Genomic DNA, 20,421 nt, shown 5'->3' with positions numbered 1-20,421 from the left:
CAGCCACATTTTTTGGCTTCTGCGGCTGAGCTGGGGATAGAGGCCGCACACATGAGGGAGATATATCATCTGCCTCATTAGCCGTTGTTGTCATATTTCCACACGTCTCACACAGAGAGGTAGAGCAAAACAATATTTCATTTCACCCTCATGTCCTCTAGAAGATGCATGGGAGAGTGAGAAGTTGTGTATGCGTTTCAATTGTGTGTGTGTGTGTTTCTTTCACCTCAGCCTGTGTGTGTGTGTGTGTTTGTGCAAAGGCCATCAACAACGCACGCATGCTTGGCCATGATGAATGTGTGTGGACGCCTTCAAATGAGTACGACCTTGGGTGTGAGTGTTTACCTCTGCTTGAAAGTACCTATAATCGTAATGTTTAAAGCCATTGTGGTGCAGCTTCTCTCTCTTTATGGGAACTTCCTGCTGCCTCTATCTCTCAAGACTGGCCTCATTACCGAGGTAAACCCAAAAGGAACAATTGGTTGAAACTCTTGAGCTCTTGAGTAGTTTCCTTTTTTAACTTGGAAAGATAAAGTACCATAAAACTCAAAGGACTTTATATTCTGTACCTAAATCCAATTTATTTTAATTTGCATCAGATGTGGCTGTTAAATGTAAAGAATCGACCAATCGTACATTGTTTTCCCCTCGTCGGGTCAGGGACTGGTGCTTAGTGTGGGAGGGTCTCTCCACAGAGCTGGTTGGCCCTCGCCGCGCGCACGACGGGGCTCATTCGCACCTACTGCATTTAGTAGTCCTCTTTTTTTCAAGTGATTTACAGGACAAGTAAAGACAAGTGTATATATAACAGATAAAAGAGTAAGACGCAGACAAATGACAAAATACAAAGGGGCCCAAAGCGAACTGAGCAATACAACATGGGTTCAACTACTCCCAAAAAAGTAGTTGACTAGTCGATTAATCGCGGGGTTGTGCGATGTATTAAAATCCCCCCACTAGCCCCCACTCTGACTTCCCGGGGACTGCCGGAGCATTGTAATAAACATTCAATACAAACTGTGTGGGTGTGACTTTTTAGCCCATTTATAACCTCCAACCAGCTGTGCACACTGACTGACACAAACGTCCGCTTGGACTGAAGGACGAACTGATCAGATGTTGGTGGTCAGAGTTCCTGTGACCTCACATCTGTCCTATTCTTGTGATATCTTGGAAACGCCTTGAGGGAATTTCTTCAAAGTAGGCACAAACGTCCACTTGGACGAAAACAAAGTGGAGGAGAGCGCTGGCAGTGAAGGTGTCGGCCCTAAAACCCAAAAGATTGGCTGAAATGATTTCCATGGAGTTGAGGGTCTGTGGGTTCATCATTATGGGCAACACCTTTCGCATTACTCAGTCATTTCATCCGTTGTTATCATAAAGTATTGATCAGTGCAGCTTTACGAGACATGTTTCTCTTAAGGGGATAATAGTTAGTAGCTCGAAGCAGCTTGTCTGTTTAACTGTACATCGTGTCCTTCAGGTCAGCCAGTGAATTCAACATTATTATTTATTTTAAAAGCTCATCGTCTAATGGCAGGGTGGCACTGTTTTATAATCCCTGAATGAATTTAAATCTTTCAGCTTTAAACGGAACCATATTATTCCAATAACCGTCATTATCCCTCATATTAGCTTAGCGGAGAGAACACGCCAAATGGCAAGGGCCACTCTGTCTCCTATTTGACCTTCTACACCCACACTAACACTCGCTGCATATGCTCTGTCTCCTCCCGCCCGCCCTCTATCTACCCATCTCCTCTCTCTCTCCCCCCCGTTGCTACAGTTGCGTTAGTGGGAAATGGGGCTTAACAAAAATATTGTCAAACTGCCTGGAAAGCCGAGGGGAGGAAGCTGGGAGAGCATATCCAAATAGCCTCCATTTGAATTGCTAATTTGAGCTCCAAAATAAAGTAAAAAAAAAAGTGTTGACAGAGCTGAGAGGGGAGCAGAGGCGAGTAGGTCCTTAAAAAAGCAACGGTGTTACCTCTTGGGTGAGCGGCTTCAGCGCCAGATCAAAGCGTTTTAAAACATGGCGGACTTAAGCTTCTTCGGGGGACCTCACTTACCCATGCACACCTCTCTCCCTCTCAGTTTCCCACTAATTCTGTCCCTTCAGTCGCTAGCCTCCACAATCCCCTTTTCTCACAGCTTGGGCTTTTGGATGAGAACCGCTACTTCCTCAAAGAGCATGCAAATGTGCGAATGTGTGTGCGACAGAGACAGAGAGGGAGAAAGAAGGCGAGCTTTGTTAGCGGTGTCTAAATTGGGTTGCCTTTGTGCAAATCCACTGATCTCTTTCAAATGAAAAGGGAAACATGTTTTGTCCCACTAATAGGCAGTCCACAAAGGAGGGACCCACACATCAAAACACATAATTACACATGTGGAATAAAGGGCACTGTTGGAGACACACAAACACAGCAACACATGCGTGTCTTAAATGTTTGCTTTACGAGTCATCGGTTCAGTTGTTAACCGGTTCAAGTGCTATGAAGTTAGTCTGATAGCGCTATACGACTAGCGCTTCATTCATAGCGTTTCAATTCCCATTCTAGATCAACATTCGAATGCTGCGCGGCTTTAGTTTTTGTCTATGTCTATTCATTGTGTTTAAACCCGGTATTTCTGCACAGTTGCAGATGAAAATTAGGCGACACTAATATTATTAGTACACACACTATTATCCGACTCGTGTGATCCAAACATCTCCAATAACTCCAGAGCGTTGGAATACACAAGTCCAAAAGTCAAAATGTATTGAAGAAAGATGTATTAATTTTATCTCACTAAATATTCAAATATTCAAAATTCACTTTATTTAAATTGAGGATTTTGTTCAAATACTTTTTTTTTCTTATGGTCATAAAATATGACGAGGCTTCAAAATCCTGCTGGTAGGTGCACGTCTTAACCTTAAATGTAAGGAGAGCACAGAGAAACGTTTCCCCTTTCAGCAGCTGAATGGTAAAACAGTGTTTTAGCGTGACCCTCTGCACATGCATGGTCCTGCACAGTGAAGCTGAAACATCGAAGTGAAGTAACGCTAAGCAAAACACATTTTTAAGTGGAGGGGCACTTTAATATGTAAAGCTGTAATAGAGTAGAGATTTCAGGCACACCCGCCAAACCTGCAACATCGACCCATAAGGAACCAAATATTTCAGGCAAAACATTATAAAGACTAAAAGCTACATATTTCTGGCATCCACACACTTCACACACTCACTCATAATTTCTTCCCACTCCTCCCCCTATGGGAACCACACATTACAACTCAAATAAATCTGTCTGATGTGGGATCACACAGAATATTGTGTCCAACCACAACATGACTTGAGACTACACTGATCTTTCCTCTGTGAATATATGAGGCTGCTCACCTCATTCTGTCGTAGTGCCATATTGATTTCATTTGGATCACAGCCCTGATGAGGAAGAGAGTATTATTATATATTATACATTTAAAGAAGAGGTGGTGGGGGGAGAAGTCTTTAAAACTGTTTATTCTGAATCTGAAAAACTTCCATCAATACAATCATTGCTCACTTTTAAAGTTACAAACTCGGACATCTCCGTTTTGTTTTATGTGGCGCCCCCTATGGCGTAAAGCGGTAATTGCAGATGTGTTTTCGGATCTCATTTCCCAGAAATCCAAACAGTGTGCGGCGCCTGTGATTTTTCACTGGAATGTCGCTACAGACATCCAGTTTGTAATAATGCAAAGGCTAACATCAACCCATCGGCTATCGGTCTGATTACGACAAGCCTCTAGGGGCCAATAATTCTGAGGTTGAGGTGTAGCCAGCAAATATCCGGGCCGAAACTCCCGTTTTCATTGCTTACAGTCCATTTAGCAACTTGAGACTCAAGAATGGAGTTGAGAGGACATGTATACAGATTGTTTCACAAGTACCACATTTACAAGATAATAAAAAGCTAAATCGCCAACAGACGATAGCCAATGCATTTCGCTTCTTTTGCTCTCCACACAGACTTGTCTACCTGCATGCAAAACCCACTCAAACGTGATTGGTCAACTCTACATCAGACTATAAACAGAAACCAGTTTATAGTCTGGACTCAAGTGGCCTATAGAGTCTGCATTCATATGTGGGTATCTGTTTATAGAGATAAGTGGTCCCGAGGCTCAATCATTGTGTTACCTCAATCGGCAATCGATGGTGATTTTAACAGACATTTATTTTAATAAATTATAACAGATTATCTATCAGATGTATTATAATAGATCATTACATGAAACACATTTTGTCATTGCATATGATGTTAAATTAAGAACTAGCTGTGCTTATTTACACAAAACTAAGTAGTAAATGAGACCTAGAAACGACAAGATTTAAATACTTAGAGGTTTAGAAGTTCTTATACTTGGTAGGAAGGAATTTAGTTTTATGTTTTTTTTTCCACTGTGTTGTGATGAAGGTAAATCCTGAACAGGAGGGCTTTAGTCCTTTTCAGAACATAGTAGCTTTTATCTGTATCACTTCATTTGCTCATATAATGTCCCCCATGGTTAAGTAAACCTACACACCAGGTACACTCTCAGGGCAGCGGTACTGTAGTTCATCCGATGTTTCCAAACTCTGTCGAGACTCCTGTATACTGGAGCTGATCCAGGCTATGTGAAGCGTAATGTAGGTCAGGTGTGTGAGCCGCAGTGCCGGTTCACAGCGCTGACCCAGTAACAAGCCCTCTGTCCTGTTCTGCTGTCAGCCCACCTTACCTGGCACACGAGGTTAGCTTAGTCCCTCTGACTGTGTCATACAGCGGCCAGAGGAGCGACGATGCGGCAACATCCAGCTGTCTGATCATCTGCAGGATGAGCAGATGAAGGCATCCAGGATGTCAGAGTGTGGACAGCTGCTTTTCAGTGTAGGGTCGGGAAAAACCCAGTGGGCGTAGGGATTTTATTCTATACTTATTACAAGCAATGATCCACAAGACCTCTGGTTTTGCGGGGCGGTGCTGTGGGTGTGGTGATGGTGTCTGTCCACACACTCCCAAACACAACCATTGTGGCATAACATATCATCATTATATATCATATCAAAGCAGTAAGTGGGAAGAAAAAATGATCAAATAAAAAGGAATCACAAAACAATGAAGATAAATTGGGTAAAGTGAGATATACCAAGTCAGTAACATGTGGACAGCTCTAAGTATGTAAGTTCCCATCTGGCATTAGAATGCGTGTCCGCATGCGTCTCAAGTGACCTCTTGTTATTGGATCTCACTTAATAAACCCATCAATTCTGTCTGCAAAGACCACAATGCATTGTTGTTTCTAACTGGCGAGGTGGCAGTGCACTTCCCGTCCCAAGATATTCAAATAGCGCTTGATGTTAGTTGGACTCGTAATATATCTCTGGGCTTTTTTGACATTTTCAGACGTCGTGGACAAAGCCAGTGTAGGCTATTTAGTTGAGTTGGCTTTTATTGTGAAATGTAAGAACGTAAAGAGTGAGGCTGTAATGCGATGATGTCTGAGCATTGAAAGGTTTGTTTCAGACCACGGAGCCTCAGTGTTATTATTTTATTAACTTCATAAGTGATTTGAGAGCCAACTGGATATGAGAAAAATGAGGGAGAAAACGACAAGCGCGGCTTTGATGACGTAGTTTTCTATTACGTCCTTGTCGGGGACGCAATTTTAGTGTTTACACTACGAAACATATGTGGTCAAATGCGTCCCAGACCACCTCGGCAAGTGGTTTTAGCGCCAAATGCGCCAATAATGATGATGAAGTAATGGAATCCAAGTAAGGGTCAGTCCATAAGGAAGGCTATAACAGATCGACAACCACAAAGTAATGCACTGGGGGACAAAGGTCAAGCCTGTCCATCTGCTTTCATACAGTTTAAAATTAAAACTCAGATGGAGGAATTTATAAATGTATGATTACAGACAGAAAGACAGAAAGGTTTTTGATAATAAGCACAAGTAACAAACTCAAAATGCTTATTAATCCCCTGCTGTATTAAGACGCAGTAACCATTTGATCCAATCATTTGCTTATTTATCCATACATAGTTTCAAGAAAAGAATCAGCTATTACTTACTGTGAATTTCCTCCTACAGTCCCAATCCATTCTCATTTTATTGGGGGTTATGGCCTTTTTACTGGCTGCGAGCAGTTTTTGGAGAAGATACTTACAGATACACGAGAGAATTGAGTTTGATTAAAATATATTACCTAAATATATTGTACTGAAATCATGATTAATCTCTAAGCCAATTATTGATTTGTATCTCTGCTACTACTTCCAGCCAATAAGGTGCAATTACAGCACAGTCGCAAAAGATGTGAAAGTGATCAGCCAAGTAGTTATCCAACATCCTGCAGCGGTGACCGCTTCTTGCTTTGTCATTCTCTAATTGTTTTATCTGTGGGGTGAAAAATGTAATTATATCTTTCCATTTAAATTCTCTCCACTGACTTGAGGTAGATATTTGTGTTTACAAATATCACATCCTTCCTCTGTCATATTGTCTTATTTCTCCTGTTTAGAGTTAACACTGTGGAGTGTCTCTAAAGGCCCTGTCACACATATCCGTATGACAGAAACGTATGCCGGCGCATACGGAAATTTGTCAGAGTCCAAATACGTCCAACGTTTCATCGGATCGGAAAAGTGAACGTATACAGATACGAATGTCTAACCTATTGATAGAGTATCACTTACTTATACAAAATGTATCAGACGAATACCCAACGAATGCATAAGATATACAAAAATATGGCGTATACAAAATATCAGCAACATGCTGGTGTACGTTGATATAAGGTAAGGCATAAGTAGTATTCGTTAAGAGCTCACTGTGTTACGCTGGTGTACGTTGATATAAGGTAAGGTATAAGTAGTATTTGTTAAGAGCTCACTGTGTTACGCTGGTGTACGTTGATATAAGGTAAGGTATAAGTAGTATTTGTTAAGAGCTCACTGTGTTACGCTGGTGTACGTTGATATAAGGTAAGGTATAAGTAGTATTCGTTAAGAGCTCACTGTGTTACGCTGGTGTACGTTGATATAAGGTAAGGTATAAGTAGTATTCATTAAGAGCTCACTGTGTTACGCTGGTGTACGTTGATATAAGGTAAGGTATAAGTAGTATTCATTAAGAACTCACTGTGTTACGCTGGTGTACGTTGATATAAGGTAAGGTATAAGTAGTATTCATTAAGAGCTCACTGTGTTACGCTGGTGTACGTTGATATAAGGTAAGGTATAAGTAGTATTCATTAAGAGCTCACTGTGTTACGCTGGTGTACGTTGATATAAGGTAAGGTATAAGTAGTATTCATTAAGAACTCACTGTGTTACGCTGGTGTACGTTGATATAAGGTAAGGTATAAGTAGTATTCATTAAGAGCTCACTGTGTTACGCTGGTGTACGTAGATATAAGGTAAGGTATAAGTAGTATTCATTAAGAGCTCACTGTGTTACGCTGGTGTACGTAGATATAAGGTAAGGTATAAGTAGTATTCATTAAGAGCTCACTGTGTTACGCTGGTGTACGTTGATATAAGGTAAGGTATAAGTAGTATTCATTAAGAGCTCACTGTGTTATGCTGGTGTACGTTGATATAAGGTAAGGTATAAGTAGTATTCATTAAGAAGCTCACTGTGTTACGCTGGTGTACGTTGATATAAGGTAAGGTATAAGTAGTATTCATTAAGAACTCACTGTGTTACGCTGGTGTACGTTGATATAAGGTAAGGTATAAGTAGTATTCAGTTAAGAGCTCACTGTGTTACGCTGGTGTACGTTGATATAAGGTAAGGTATAAGTAGTATTTGTTAAGAGCTCACTGTGTTACGCTGGTGTACGTAGATATAAGGTAAGGTATAAGTAGTATTCATTAAGAGCTCACTGTGTTACGCTGGTGTACGTTGATATAAGGTAAGGTATAAGTAGTATTCATTAAGAGCTCACTGTGTTACGCTGGTGTACGTTGATATAAGGTAAGGTATAAGTAGTATTCGTTAAGAGCTCACTGTGTTACGCTGGTGTACGTAGATATAAGGTAAGGTATAAGTAGTATTCATTAAGAGCTCACTGTGTTACGCTGGTGTACGTTGATATAAGGTAAGGTATAAGTAGTATTCATTAAGAGCTCACTGTGTTACGCTGGTGTACGTTGATATAAGGTAAGGTATAAGTAGTATTCGTTAAGAGCTCACTGTGTTACGCTGGTGTACGTTGATATAAGGTAAGGTATAAGTAGTATTCATTAAGAACTCACTGTGTTACGCTGGTGTACGTTGATATAAGGTAAGGTATAAGTAGTATTCGTTAAGAGCTCACTGTGTTACGCTGGTGTACGTTGATATAAGGTAAGGTATAAGTAGTATTCATTAAGAGCTCACTGTGTTACGCTGGTGTACGTTGATATAAGGTAAGGTATAAGTAGTATTCGTTAAGAGCTCACTGTGTTACGCTGGTGTACGTTGATATAAGGTAAGGTATAAGTAGTATTCATTAAGAGCTCACTGTGTTACGCTGGTGTACGTTGATATAAGGTAAGGTATAAGTAGTATTCGTTAAGAGCTCACTGTGTTACGCTGGTGTACGTTGATATAAGGTAAGGTATAAGTAGTATTCGTTAAGAGCTCACTGTGTTACGCTGGGGTGCGTTGTTGAACGCTGATGTTTTGAGCATGTTCAAAATTACCAGACGTTTCCAACGTGTGCTTCATAAGTTATGCAGACGTTACACATAAGTTACGTTACGTTTGACATACGTGAATACGGAATATGTACGTGAATACTTACCTACATGAATACCTACGTGACTACGTTAGAGGAACGTTAGATATCGGCTACGTCGGCTGACGGTGAATCCTACAGCCAACTTATTGATAACGAGTGGATAACCTATTCCTACCCTATGTTAAGATGATGCCTGACGACGGAGTAACTTATTATTATTATTATTATTAATAAACGGTTTCTACAGTTCAGTTAACGTTCAGCATTCTATCTATCTATCTATAGCATACGCTATCAATGTTTGATATACGTATAATAATTAGTTATGTATGCGCTGTGGAAAAGTTGGACGTATTTGGACTCTGACACATTTTGAGCTACTTTTCATATACGTCATATATATGTTTCTGCCATACGGAACTGTGTGACAGGGCCGTATGTCTGGCGTGTTCGCCGTAACGTCTGCGTCCTTCAAACGATAACAACTTACCCTTAATTTATATCAACGTATTGCCGATATTTCCCATGCGCCGACATACGTTTCTGCCATACGGATGTGTGTGACAGGGCCTTTAACCGACTGTAAGCCTGAAGAAATTCTAGCAAACAATTTTCTGTAGAAATTGGACTTGAATGCAGTGATAATATATAAATGAGATTTACATTCCTGGGTAACGCCAATATTTCTGTAAAAATATTGCCTAACTTGCAGATATCTGAAGAAGTCTTGCCTTTCTAGGTTTCTGTAAGTTGTCATCTATCCCATGACCTTGGAAAAGTTAAAGAATCACCAAAGTTATCATACTTCATTCTCTGGACATCATGGGCGTCTGTACTTAATTCTATAGCAATCCATCAAATAGTTGTTAAGACATTTCACTAAAACACCAAAAGGTCTCCTCATGGTGGCTCCGGAAGAAAATTCATCAAAGGCATCATCCTTCACTCCTCGACAGCGTGAATGTCTGTACGAGATGTGATGGAGCTCCATCTCATAGTTGGAGATATTTCAGTCTGGACCAAAGCGGTGGAACGACAGAGTGACGTTGTACTATGTACTCTGTGAGTGTGGCTTAAAAGACACATTTGTCTATTTGTATTTCTTCTCACTTCCATGTTATCTTGTTTGTTGTTTTGGAAAGGCAATGCTCAGTTTCATCTCTGCTCATCTTAACTTTAACTTCACTTTTACTTATTCCAAACAAACGGCTGTTTAGCTGCTTCTTTAAAAAGACGGCATTACTTTCTATGAACCAAACATTATCTGCCACCAAATGTTAAGAAAAGTAAAGAAAAAAAAACTATGGTATAGCTATGTGTTCGGCAACACAATGCAGAGCCAAACTTTATGGTTTGGCATTTTGTGGGATTCACTTATTCCCTTTCTTGCTGAAAGTTAGATGAGAAGGTCAAAGCCCCTCTGTCTGCACAGTAAGTGTAAAGCGGCAGCCGCTTAGCTTAGCTTAGCACAGAGACTGGAAGCGGAGGGAAACAGCTAGCCTGGTTCTGTCCAAAGTCTCTGTAGACACAAGTCAAATATCCTCCTCCACTAACGCCTCCACAATGCTTTTTGTTTATTCTTGTGCCTCGTAAAATGTACATAGAATACAGCTGCAAAACATCAAGTATGTAATCATTTAACTCCAGTCGTGGAGATTTTTGTTTATTTCACAAATATTAAATGTAGAGATTTTTAAATCAATATATCATTTTTATTTTATAAGATTCTGATTATGAAAAACCTTTTCACTTTCTATTAAATAAAGTGCCTGCCTGTGTCATGTGATATTAACTGCAATCGTGCTCTATATATTTGCCGCACAGGGACAAAAATACGCCGCCGCTATGAGCAGCAATCAAACCCAATGTCTTGAAAAAGGTCAACCTCTCCGAACACAACATCACCGTGAAAAAGTAAACATGTGGGGGTTCATGTGTGTTTTTCTCCATACCTGTTTTCTCTCCTGTGAAAAATTGAATTAGCAGGTGGTACATTAAGCAGCTTATGTTTATTTTACGATGATCGCCCTCCCCCCTCTTTTTACCCCCGATTCTCTTTCCCACTTTTCTGACAGATGTCGAGTCTCTCCCCGAGCTGCTCCACCTTACTCCTGTACCTGCCTGCGAGGCTCTACGACGGCTCTGTGTGTTTGTCGACTTAATGCTGGAGCAGGGCTCTAATCTGCCATTAAGACAGGGGGAAAGAGAGGCTTACTGGTGTTTCTCTTACAAATCCACTTCCAGAAAACCCCGGCAGAGATGCTGCACTGCATCCCAAAGGATTAGTGATGGGGCTACCACCAACGGGAGGGGAGAGGAGAGGAGAGGAGAGGAGGGGAGAGGAGAGGAGAGGAGAGGAGAGGTGGGAGAGGAGGGGGGGAGAGGAGGGAGAGGTGGGGAGAGGAGAGGGAGAGGTGGGAGAGGAGAGGAGAGGAGAGGAGAGGTGGGGAGAGGAGGGAGAGGAGAGGAGAGGAGGGGAGAGGTGGGGAGAGGAGAGGAGAGGAGAGGAGAGGAGGGGAGAGGAGAGGAGGGAGAGGAGAGGAGAGGAGAGGAGGGGAGAGGAGAGGAGAGGAGAGGAGAGGAGAGGAGAGGAGAGGAGAGGAGGAGAGGAGAGGAGGAGAGGAGAGGAGAGGTGGGAGAGGAGAGGAGGGGAGAGGAGAGGAGAGGAGAGGAGAGGTGGGGAGAGGAGGGGAAAAAAGGTCAAAAAGAAATGATTTGATGAAGGAAAAGTGAGGATAAAAAGGGGTGAATGGATAGAGTGAGAACCAAGCAGACAGGAAACCTAGGTTTGAACGAGAGAGAGAAGTGAAAAGTAGAATGACACAGGAAGGCATGGGGTGTAAGAGCAAGGAAACAAGGACAAAAAGGGAGAACAGAGAGAGAGGTGGGTGTGCTGGTTGTAGAATGAGGGTCTGTGGGCTGTTACATTTAATATCTAGTATCCACACGGCGTTGACTGAACGTTGTGTGCAAATATCAGTTACTGACGGGTCCCTGTTCTGCGTCTTAACCCCTTTCAACCTGTTCAAATACACAACTGATTTTACTCCTGCGTTCTCCCCCCATCCTCCTTTCTTGGCTCAGTCTTTGCTTTAAATGATAGCCAGGCTGCGCGGCCCTCCTAGTGTCACTGTGATGCAGCCCAGGCATGACTAACACCTTTCTGAAGGCTGTCCATCTGTGGTGGGAACACCGGAGAGCCAGAGCAAGGGGTCTGAAATGGAGCAGTCCTGACAGGCAGATGGCTCAGCTCCTCCGTGCCAGGACTGTGCCCAGTTCCCTCTCCACCCCCGCAACTCACCCCCTCTTGGCTCAGCCCATCTGTGGACTGGCCTAGAGGGGAATGAACGTGACCCACCTGACGGGGGGGGCAGGGGGGCAGTGTCCATTTTGTTCTGAGTCAGAGTTCGTCAGAGCCTAAAACACACTTAAAGGAGAAACCACCCACGTTCATCTGAGGAGTTGCCCCTCTAAAGGTAAGTGAAGGTTGTTGTTTTGTTTTCTTTCTTTCTCCGCCAAACACTCCTGGCTTTCCGTGGGCAGTTGCCATGGCTACAGTAAAGTAAGCGACCACCTGTGGGCTCGCTTCTGAAGTAAAAGAGGAAGAAAGGCAAAAAGAGACAAATCAACAGAGTGCTAAGTGATTGACCGAGAGTACTTTGGAATAAATCCAACATTTCCGACCCTCTGGTGAGTCGGGACATTCACGCAGGCAGATAAAAACATCTTGATTCAGCAGACAAGAAAGCCTGTGGATCAGTCAGGGGACTTGGAGACAGTGGGCATGGGCAGCAGACTTTAGCCCGGGTCAGAGCAGCCTGAACCCCCCCGGAGCAACTCGCTCCTCAGACTCCTCCTGCTGGACATCAATCTTCAGAGCTGCTGTCGAGGCAAAGAGCAGATTTGATTTCTCCACTGAACAGAACTCAACCCTTGACCTTCCTCCCCTCAAAGCCCTGCTAGCCCCAACTAGTTGCTATGGTTACTGTAAAGCGGGCGGCACTAGCAGTAGCTGCAGCCCTGCAGGATGCAGAGCCACTGTGAACATTATAGGAATAGATATACATTTCTACAAGCCCCTCGCAAAGTGTAATTGAATGTAGTCAGGGTACCCGCCCCAGTCAATAAATTACCTATTTATTTCTGGCCTTGAACAAGGTGACTGTGTGTTATACATGCCAGGCAGCACACTGTGCAGCAGAGGTGGATCCTGTTTAAAAACACGGTCGTGTGTGTGTGTGTGTGTGTGTGTGTGTGTGTGTGTGTGTGTGTGTGTGTGTGACTGTGTGTTATACATGCCAGGCAGCACACTGTGCAGCAGAGGTGGATCCTGTTTAAAAACACGGTCGTGTGTGTGTGTGTGTGTGTGTGTGTGTGTGTGTGTGTGTGTGTGTGTGTGTGTGTGTGTGTGTGTGTGTGTGTACTATGTGTACGTACATGTGTCCAAGCGTGTGAGTATGTGTTGTCGTGGTGCCAGTGGGTTTTCCTCGTGCCAGCGCCGCAGTCTGGTGAGGCAGAGCGGCATGTCGGCTGCACAGCTGCGCGCGGGCAGCTCCCATTGGTCGAGGTTAACGAGGTAGAGAGCACATCTGCATCGGAGCAGGCCACGGATGAGTGAGGCCACAGCAGAAGCCGCCATGCTCTCTCACTCTGACTTGCCTGCATGTGTTCTTACGAGTGCGATAATTGCGCGAGTGTGGGTTTGTTTAAATGTCAGGAAGGGTGTCAGTATGTCAGTGGAAGGGAAATATCGTTTAATCTAGTGCAGGAATTTTTGCTTTAGGCTCCCAAAGCATTAACTACATGTGTGTGCGTATGTATATATACGCTACCCAAGTGAGGCAATGTGTAGTCGGGAAATATAGTCATTTAAATGCAAATAACAGTTAAATATAACCCGGATCTTATATTTTCTTTTAAAAGAAAACCTGCCAAGTATATGCCTCCGCTTTGGCAATAGCTGTGGCCGGATACATTCTGTTTTTGTGTCCGTCCGCTGGTCCGTACCATTCTCGTGAATATGATATCTCAAGTACGCCTTGCATTTCTTCAGAATTGGCACAACATCCACTTGGACTCACGGATGAACTGATTAGTTTTTGGTGGTCAAAGGTCACTGTGACCTCATAAAACACGTTGTTGGCCGTAACTCAAGAATGTATATGCTAATTACTACAATTTAACACAAATGTCTAACAGGATAAAATGATGAAGTGATGACATTTTGGACGGACATGTAAACTGAATCATGACTGGTTGGCGGAGGAGTACGTCCTAGTTTAACCACATTTCGCCTGGTTTGAGAAAACAATCCCAACTTAAGGTCCCGTTACTAGTTTTCCCCGGAGCTTTCAACCATATCACATGGTCTTCATCTGTGAATGGAGTTTGCTCAGTTGACATACAGATGGATCTGTTAAACTTCTCATCCATGTTGGCATATAAGTAACCATGAAAGTTTGACCTTGGACATATTATTTTGAGAAACAAACCTCTCGTCCATGGCTTTGATGACAGAGTCTGCACCATGTGTTATTTCATCCATTTTGCCCGGTTTAAACCTGCACAACTATATTTTAACATGTCTAAACCACAGTAGAGCTGTATGGTCGTGACATAACAATGAAGCAGTTTAAAAGGATGCATTCTGTGTACACTGGTATCCCAGTTATAATCTGGTTCTCGGGTAACAATGTTAAAAACAGCACACGTGTAACTAATCAAATGAATGACTGTCGTAGATTACTGGGACGCAACAGAGCCACCGTTAATGTTTATTAGTAACGCTTGTGCTTTTCCTACTATTGCTGCATTTCCGAAATATCAGCATAATGGAAAAACTTACGGGTGCTCTCCCAATATTCCAACTGCTCATTTATTTTTATTTTTTTTATCAACTTTTGAGAAAAGAAACAAAAGGCAAACATTATACATTTGACCCCTTTGTACAGCCCTCGCACACATATCTACACATACAATTGAAATCATTGCGGGCCCAATACAAACCTCTGTGGGTCCCCCCCCCCCCCCCTCCAGATCACCTGCTAAACTTGTAACATCATTTAAAATAGCCTACATGAGCTACTTGTGCTGCTTTGGAATTTTTCTAACCGTGTATAGCTTCTTTCAAATCGACTGTATTACTGTTAATAAAGAGTTTTATTCTGATGTAAATAACAGCGGTTGAGGCTTTGCGAGCATTTTGCAACAGGTTTGTTGACACATCTGTAGTTTTCTTTCCCCCACTCTGCTGCTGATAATTACTGTCTTAAAGATTTGATGTGAATTTGGCAAATGACAAGTCAAAATGTCTGCTGTGAAAAGGGATTAGATGCTAGCTGGAGTACTCTAAAGGAAACCAGCATCCTGTGATCTCCTGCACACATTCCTTGTCATGCTCACAGTGGGTGCAGTCAGTAAAGAAATCTGATCATAAATGATATACATGCTGAAATGAAAGTGTGTGTCGGACACATGTAATGTGTAGGACGGACTGTGTCATTGCTCTCACTGGTGATCAGATAAAGAAGAAGCCAATTCCAGCAAAGTCCAGGAAGTCACAAAATTAACATCCTCAGCTGCTGCACTAACTCAATCGGTGCAGAAACGCCTGAACACACCTGACACACCTGAACTGATCCAGATGATCTGGATAATGTTGGAATCATGAATGAATAAGGAGGCTGCTCTGTGTTCCGTGTAAATGTCATTTCCCAAATATGATTTAAAAACAGGATAAGATTCAAACGGGGAAAGTGCATGTGATGGTATCCTATGCCACGTTCAAAAGAGGTCTGGAAAAAAGAAATCGCTACTTTTATGGAAATGATTTTCTATGCAACATGAGCCGGCGAACTAGAAGTCGCTCCTCGAATTACAGGGGCATCGGTTTGAAAATCAAAAACTGAGAACTGCCTTGGCAAAGAGAAAGAAGTGCGGATATGCACCCACTAACTGCTCGTCAAATGTGAGTGGTTTCATGAATACCAACACCGAGGTCCAATAGTTTGTTTTGCTTACGAAGGTTCCTAACTGAGTGAAATGACCTGAAGTGTGTAAGTGGCAGCCATGATGAGAGCTGGGGGAATCCTCTAAATGCTGAAGGCAAGGTGCTTCAATGCTTCCTTTCTTATCCACTTTAGCATAAGATACACTGGAACATCCTTTACCAAAGGAAAGGAGATGATGCCGTCCCACAATGCCTTGCGGAAGACTTGCATTCGTTCGTCAATATCATCATTTGTCACTGTTTAATTGCACGCTATGGATACATTGAAAACATCCTTCTCTGGAGGTGTGATTCTCTTTTGGACAGGAGTCCTTACTTGAATAGTGCAGCATTGAGTTTGTCACTGTACTCATTTTCTGTGTTATAAATAAAGTTGCTTTAAAAAAAACATCCACCGTACGTGCAGGATTCTTTTAGCACCGCGCTTTTCTTTTCCTAAGTCTTTATGAATTCTCCTTCACAGCCTTCCTTGACCTCCATCAATGAACATTTACATCCCCTCCAGAAGTGGAGGCTTTTATTGTGGAAATATTGTCCTGTATCCCACTACAAACAGTGCAGAATGACATACGGGGAACTCTCCACGTTGTGACCTTCATCTCAAAGAGACTCCGTGCTCGTTTATGCATGTGCTGTCCTCGGCCTCACTACGGTCTAGCGAAGTATGAATGCGAGTGTACTCAGTCATGCATAAATATGTCTTTGTGCTTAATGGTGTTGCGGAACACAGTAGTATCTATCTAGGACAGTAGCATGTAGTGATTGTTGTTTACGCTGCCTATTTACATTAGAAAGCCCTGTAACAATAGACGTCTCACCATGTAGATCGGATAGCTGGAGGTTTTAACATTGAGGCCCATCATCGTCCTTATTGTCTGTCTCATCCGGGGAATGTAGAATAAACAGATTAGCTAACTGGAGGGGGTTAGAAGGAGACAACGCATGCATCTGCTGCTGTTTGATTTAGAAAAGGAAAGACAGTGGTGATTGTTTGAGCGAGCATGTATGAATGCATATGTCTATTTGAGGACGATGACTGAATTCGTATGTACACAGGACCGATGAATGTAAGCAGGCCTTGATAATGTGCTGAAGCAAGTGCCTCCCTTTTTTTTTTCGTCCACGTATATGTGTGTGTGTGTGTGTGTGTGTTGTGTGTGTGTGTGTGTGTGTGTGGACACGAGTCCATGAACTGAAGCGTGTGTGGAGAGCGAGACGGAGAGGGAGAGAGCACGGAGATGAGAGGAGAGCGAGAGAGGGCAAACGTATTCCTCTTTACCTTGGCTGCTCTGGCTGAGTCACTGCAGATGGAGGGCATTTTTCATGCTGCATTGCAACACCGTTCTCTTTACTGCGTTATTTTTTATGACACTCCTCCCCAAGGATGTTAGAGTCTTAAGGAGGCCCCTGACTGGGATTAATATAACAGGCTGCCCATTACCGACTGACATCTGAGTCCTTCTCCCACACCGTTACGCATCTGCCTCATTCCTCAACGAGCAGGTTATGGCGACAGCCGCGCGTCACGCTACAGTACATTTGGAGGGATGGCAGTTAGCAGAATATTCCAACCTCCATCTGGCTGTTTCTGTATCCATTTTTCGTTTTTTACTCTTCTACCTTTGTCTCTCCAGTCACTCAATTCTCCCCTCAGATCCTCTTTCTCTCCTCCTGCTTTAAAGACACTCGCATGTATAATGTCTCTCAATCTGGCTGATTCCTCATATACCTGCACATAGTTTAATTTCCAAGTAGGTTGCAAATATACTTCGCTGGCCGGCTTAGATGAACTTCAGCAATCCACCATCAAACATCACTTGTTTGCACTGGGAAGGTTTCTGGTGTAATTATAGATTCACTGTTTATTAGGATTTAGAGTTGTGTTTTGAAGCAATGTAACGCCCCCCGTGGAACAAATCAAAACTGGGTCAGAGCCTCAAAATATCAGAAGAGGAGCCTTATTATAATTTCTGTGTATTGTCAAGCTCCATATTCTGCTAGATAAAAAAAACTCTCGAAAACAAAAGGTTAGCACATTTAGGATGGAGCTGAGAAGACTGTGGGAGGAGAGGGAAACCCAGACTGTAGGTGCCAGAGAAGCAGGCTCTGTGTGTGTTTGTCCAGAGCAGCCTCCAGCTTCTAAATAACCCATTGTCAACATTTCAGAAAGCTGACTCCAGTATGACAACCAAAGCATCCAATCTGGGTCCGGCACCTGTTAAACTCCCAAATCTCTGGTGAATATCTCGGGGCAGCCCTGCACACGTGGAACAGTGAGTGTAAAGCCTGCCTGTGTGTGTGTCACTGTGCCTCAATTTGCATGTTGCGTGTGTGTCATGTAAAGTAAGTGTGGGTGGTTAAATATACATGTCAGTTAGACACATGGAGGTGTGCAGCAGCTGCACCCATCAGTCTGCATGTACACAGGAGTGTGATGATGCGAAGATGTGTATGTAGGTGTGCCTGTCAGGGCTGTGAAGGGGAGGTCTGAAGGCATTTGGATGCACTTGATGGAAAATCGAATGCTCCCTCCTCCCTCGCCCCGACTCCCCGTGCGGAGCTCCACTGTTCTGACGCGTACCTAAAAGGCCGCCGTGGCATCTGGGTGCCGTGCTGCAAAATGCATCCATCTCAGCTCTTCGTTTATCTAAGATTGAGTCTTAACATCTTCCTTTCCTTTGAAAAAATGTAAATAAAAATTTAATCCATGTGGCAAGAAATTTGAAAATATGGCTTGTTTACAGAGCTTGTTCACCTGTTTCAAATATGTTGATATCTTAAAATATGTCTACTGCATTAATGGCGAGATCCTCAAAATATATTCGTAAACCAAGATGTGAAATGATCTCCGCTATACTGAAAAATACATTTTATAAAGCTCTACTGGACTGATATGGAGCCGCGGAAAACATTATCAGACGTAGTTATGAATAAATCAATAAATAATGGGCCTCATGCAGCAACAATCTCTTAAATGTCCCCTATATTTCCTTTACATTTTCTGTTGGGAGAAAAAATAAGAGAAGTCAACTCCAGATGCACTAAATCTGCTCTTCCCCAGCTGTGCTGAATGATGAATCCACTTGATCATAACTTGGAAGCGTGTAGCCTACAGAAGCTGAACGCTTGCAACATCCTCCTCCAAGGGTTTTTAATTGGGCCAATGGAACAATAGTATTTATTTAGCGCAAACATTTAATAATCCAATCTTTATAGAACTACTAACAAGATAAGAACAAATCGTGGAATACAAACTAAAAAGAAAACCCCAAAGAAATGTGTATGTGGTCAAGCTCTTAACAAGAACAAAATGTTTACTAAGGTAATAAATCAAGTGATTAGGACAGTCATCTTCTCATAGACTTTTATACAATCGGACGACTTTTTGCCCCCTGCTGGTCAGTGAGGGGAATACAGTTTTAAGCCACTTCAGCATTGGCTTCACTTTTCAGAACCGGAGGTTTCCGCTCAGTGAATACAGTTTCGCTATATAAACTCTTGTAGCAGTAGCTTAAGCATTTTAGCCTTCAAGCCTATGCTAAAAACGTTAGCACTACCTAGACACCATGCTTCACAACACTTTTGTCATCTTTAAGTGAATGTCTGATTCAGTTTGCCAGTTTTGGGACTCCATACACTAAAGATCTTGTCAAGATGGAAATTTTGCTGTGCCGCACTGACAGACATGATCTTCAATTTGTGAGGCTTATTTCCAAAAGTGGAGAGGCCTGCCTGCTGCTGTGGTTTCCACCTGCCCTGCATTTACTGTCTTCAATTTGTCCTTCTCTGACGCTTCGCTTCAAAGAGCATCAGGGAAACCCATTTATTTTCTCTTTCTATGGATTCATTTGACACTGTCTTGAGATTTTATGCATTGAGATGTGCCACACACACCCACACGACACACTGAAATCCACACACGCAGAGGCGCACAGTGTGAAACGCATCTGTACATATGCACAAACACTCCCCCTCTATGCATTGCAGTAAATACAATGATTGTACTTTTTGGCTATATTTTCTCCAGGGTGGTGACAAGTCTTTTTTTCCACTCGCATGGTTGAAATGAAATCCAATTATATCTGTAATGGTTCTCCAACTCTTCTTCTGCTTTGAAGGAGTCAGCTTGCTTGAGTCACCACTGTTGGACCCAAATGTGCTCAGTAAATCAATGATGCGTAAGTGTGCAATGGAGACAGATGTAGTGTGTGTGTGTGTTTTGGTGTGCGTATGTGTGTTGTCCTCTTTTTTAGCCTACTAATGTTCAGAAGTGACTGAACTCCCTTCAAACTTTGTTACTCCGCTAACTGTGTCACATGTTACGACAATGGCTGTATATTTGCATATTTTAATTAAATAGCCGGAATTTAGAATTAATCACTTCCTAAATTTATGGGGTAATTATATGGTGTTTGTCCTTGACTTGTCAGTGTCACCCACCCATGAATAAATTCATCATAGTCTTGTGATGGCAGACAAAGTTACGCTGACACCTGCAAACTTTGTTTCCTCCATTTACCCCTCAATTACCATCTTTTACTTTCTTTTCTGACACAATAAATCACATACTGTCACATTGTCTTTGTCATCGTGGCCCCCTGTGACAATTTGATCACAGTGATGTGTGGGTGGAAATAGCGCGTACAATACGTGCTTGTGTGTGATGGGGTTTTTAAA

The 20,421-nt window shown here is 42.6% G+C and overlaps 1 protein-coding gene across 6 annotated transcripts in view; it reads left to right on the top strand.

Annotated features, from left to right (window-relative positions):
* dab1b (DAB adaptor protein 1b) overlaps positions 1-20,421 on the top strand; it is a 103,999-nt gene that overhangs the window by 32,073 nt on the left and 51,505 nt on the right. For 4 of the 6 annotated variants that reach the window (XM_029452853.1, XM_029452854.1, XM_029452852.1 and 1 more), the window contains exon 2: positions 17,911-18,017. The exons of 1 other annotated variant lie outside the window; for it this stretch is intronic. The gene's annotated coding sequence lies outside the window, so the exon portion shown is untranslated. Of the gene's footprint in view, positions 1-12,192; positions 12,212-17,910; positions 18,018-20,421 lie in introns of those variants that run through there. One more of the 6 variants, XM_029452851.1, reaches the window with a different exon arrangement.

Source organism: Cottoperca gobio, chromosome 17, assembly GCF_900634415.1.
Source record: "Cottoperca gobio chromosome 17, fCotGob3.1, whole genome shotgun sequence".
Taxonomy (NCBI): Eukaryota; Metazoa; Chordata; class Actinopteri; order Perciformes; family Bovichtidae; genus Cottoperca; species Cottoperca gobio.
This window is presented reverse-complemented; position numbering and strand designations above follow the sequence as displayed.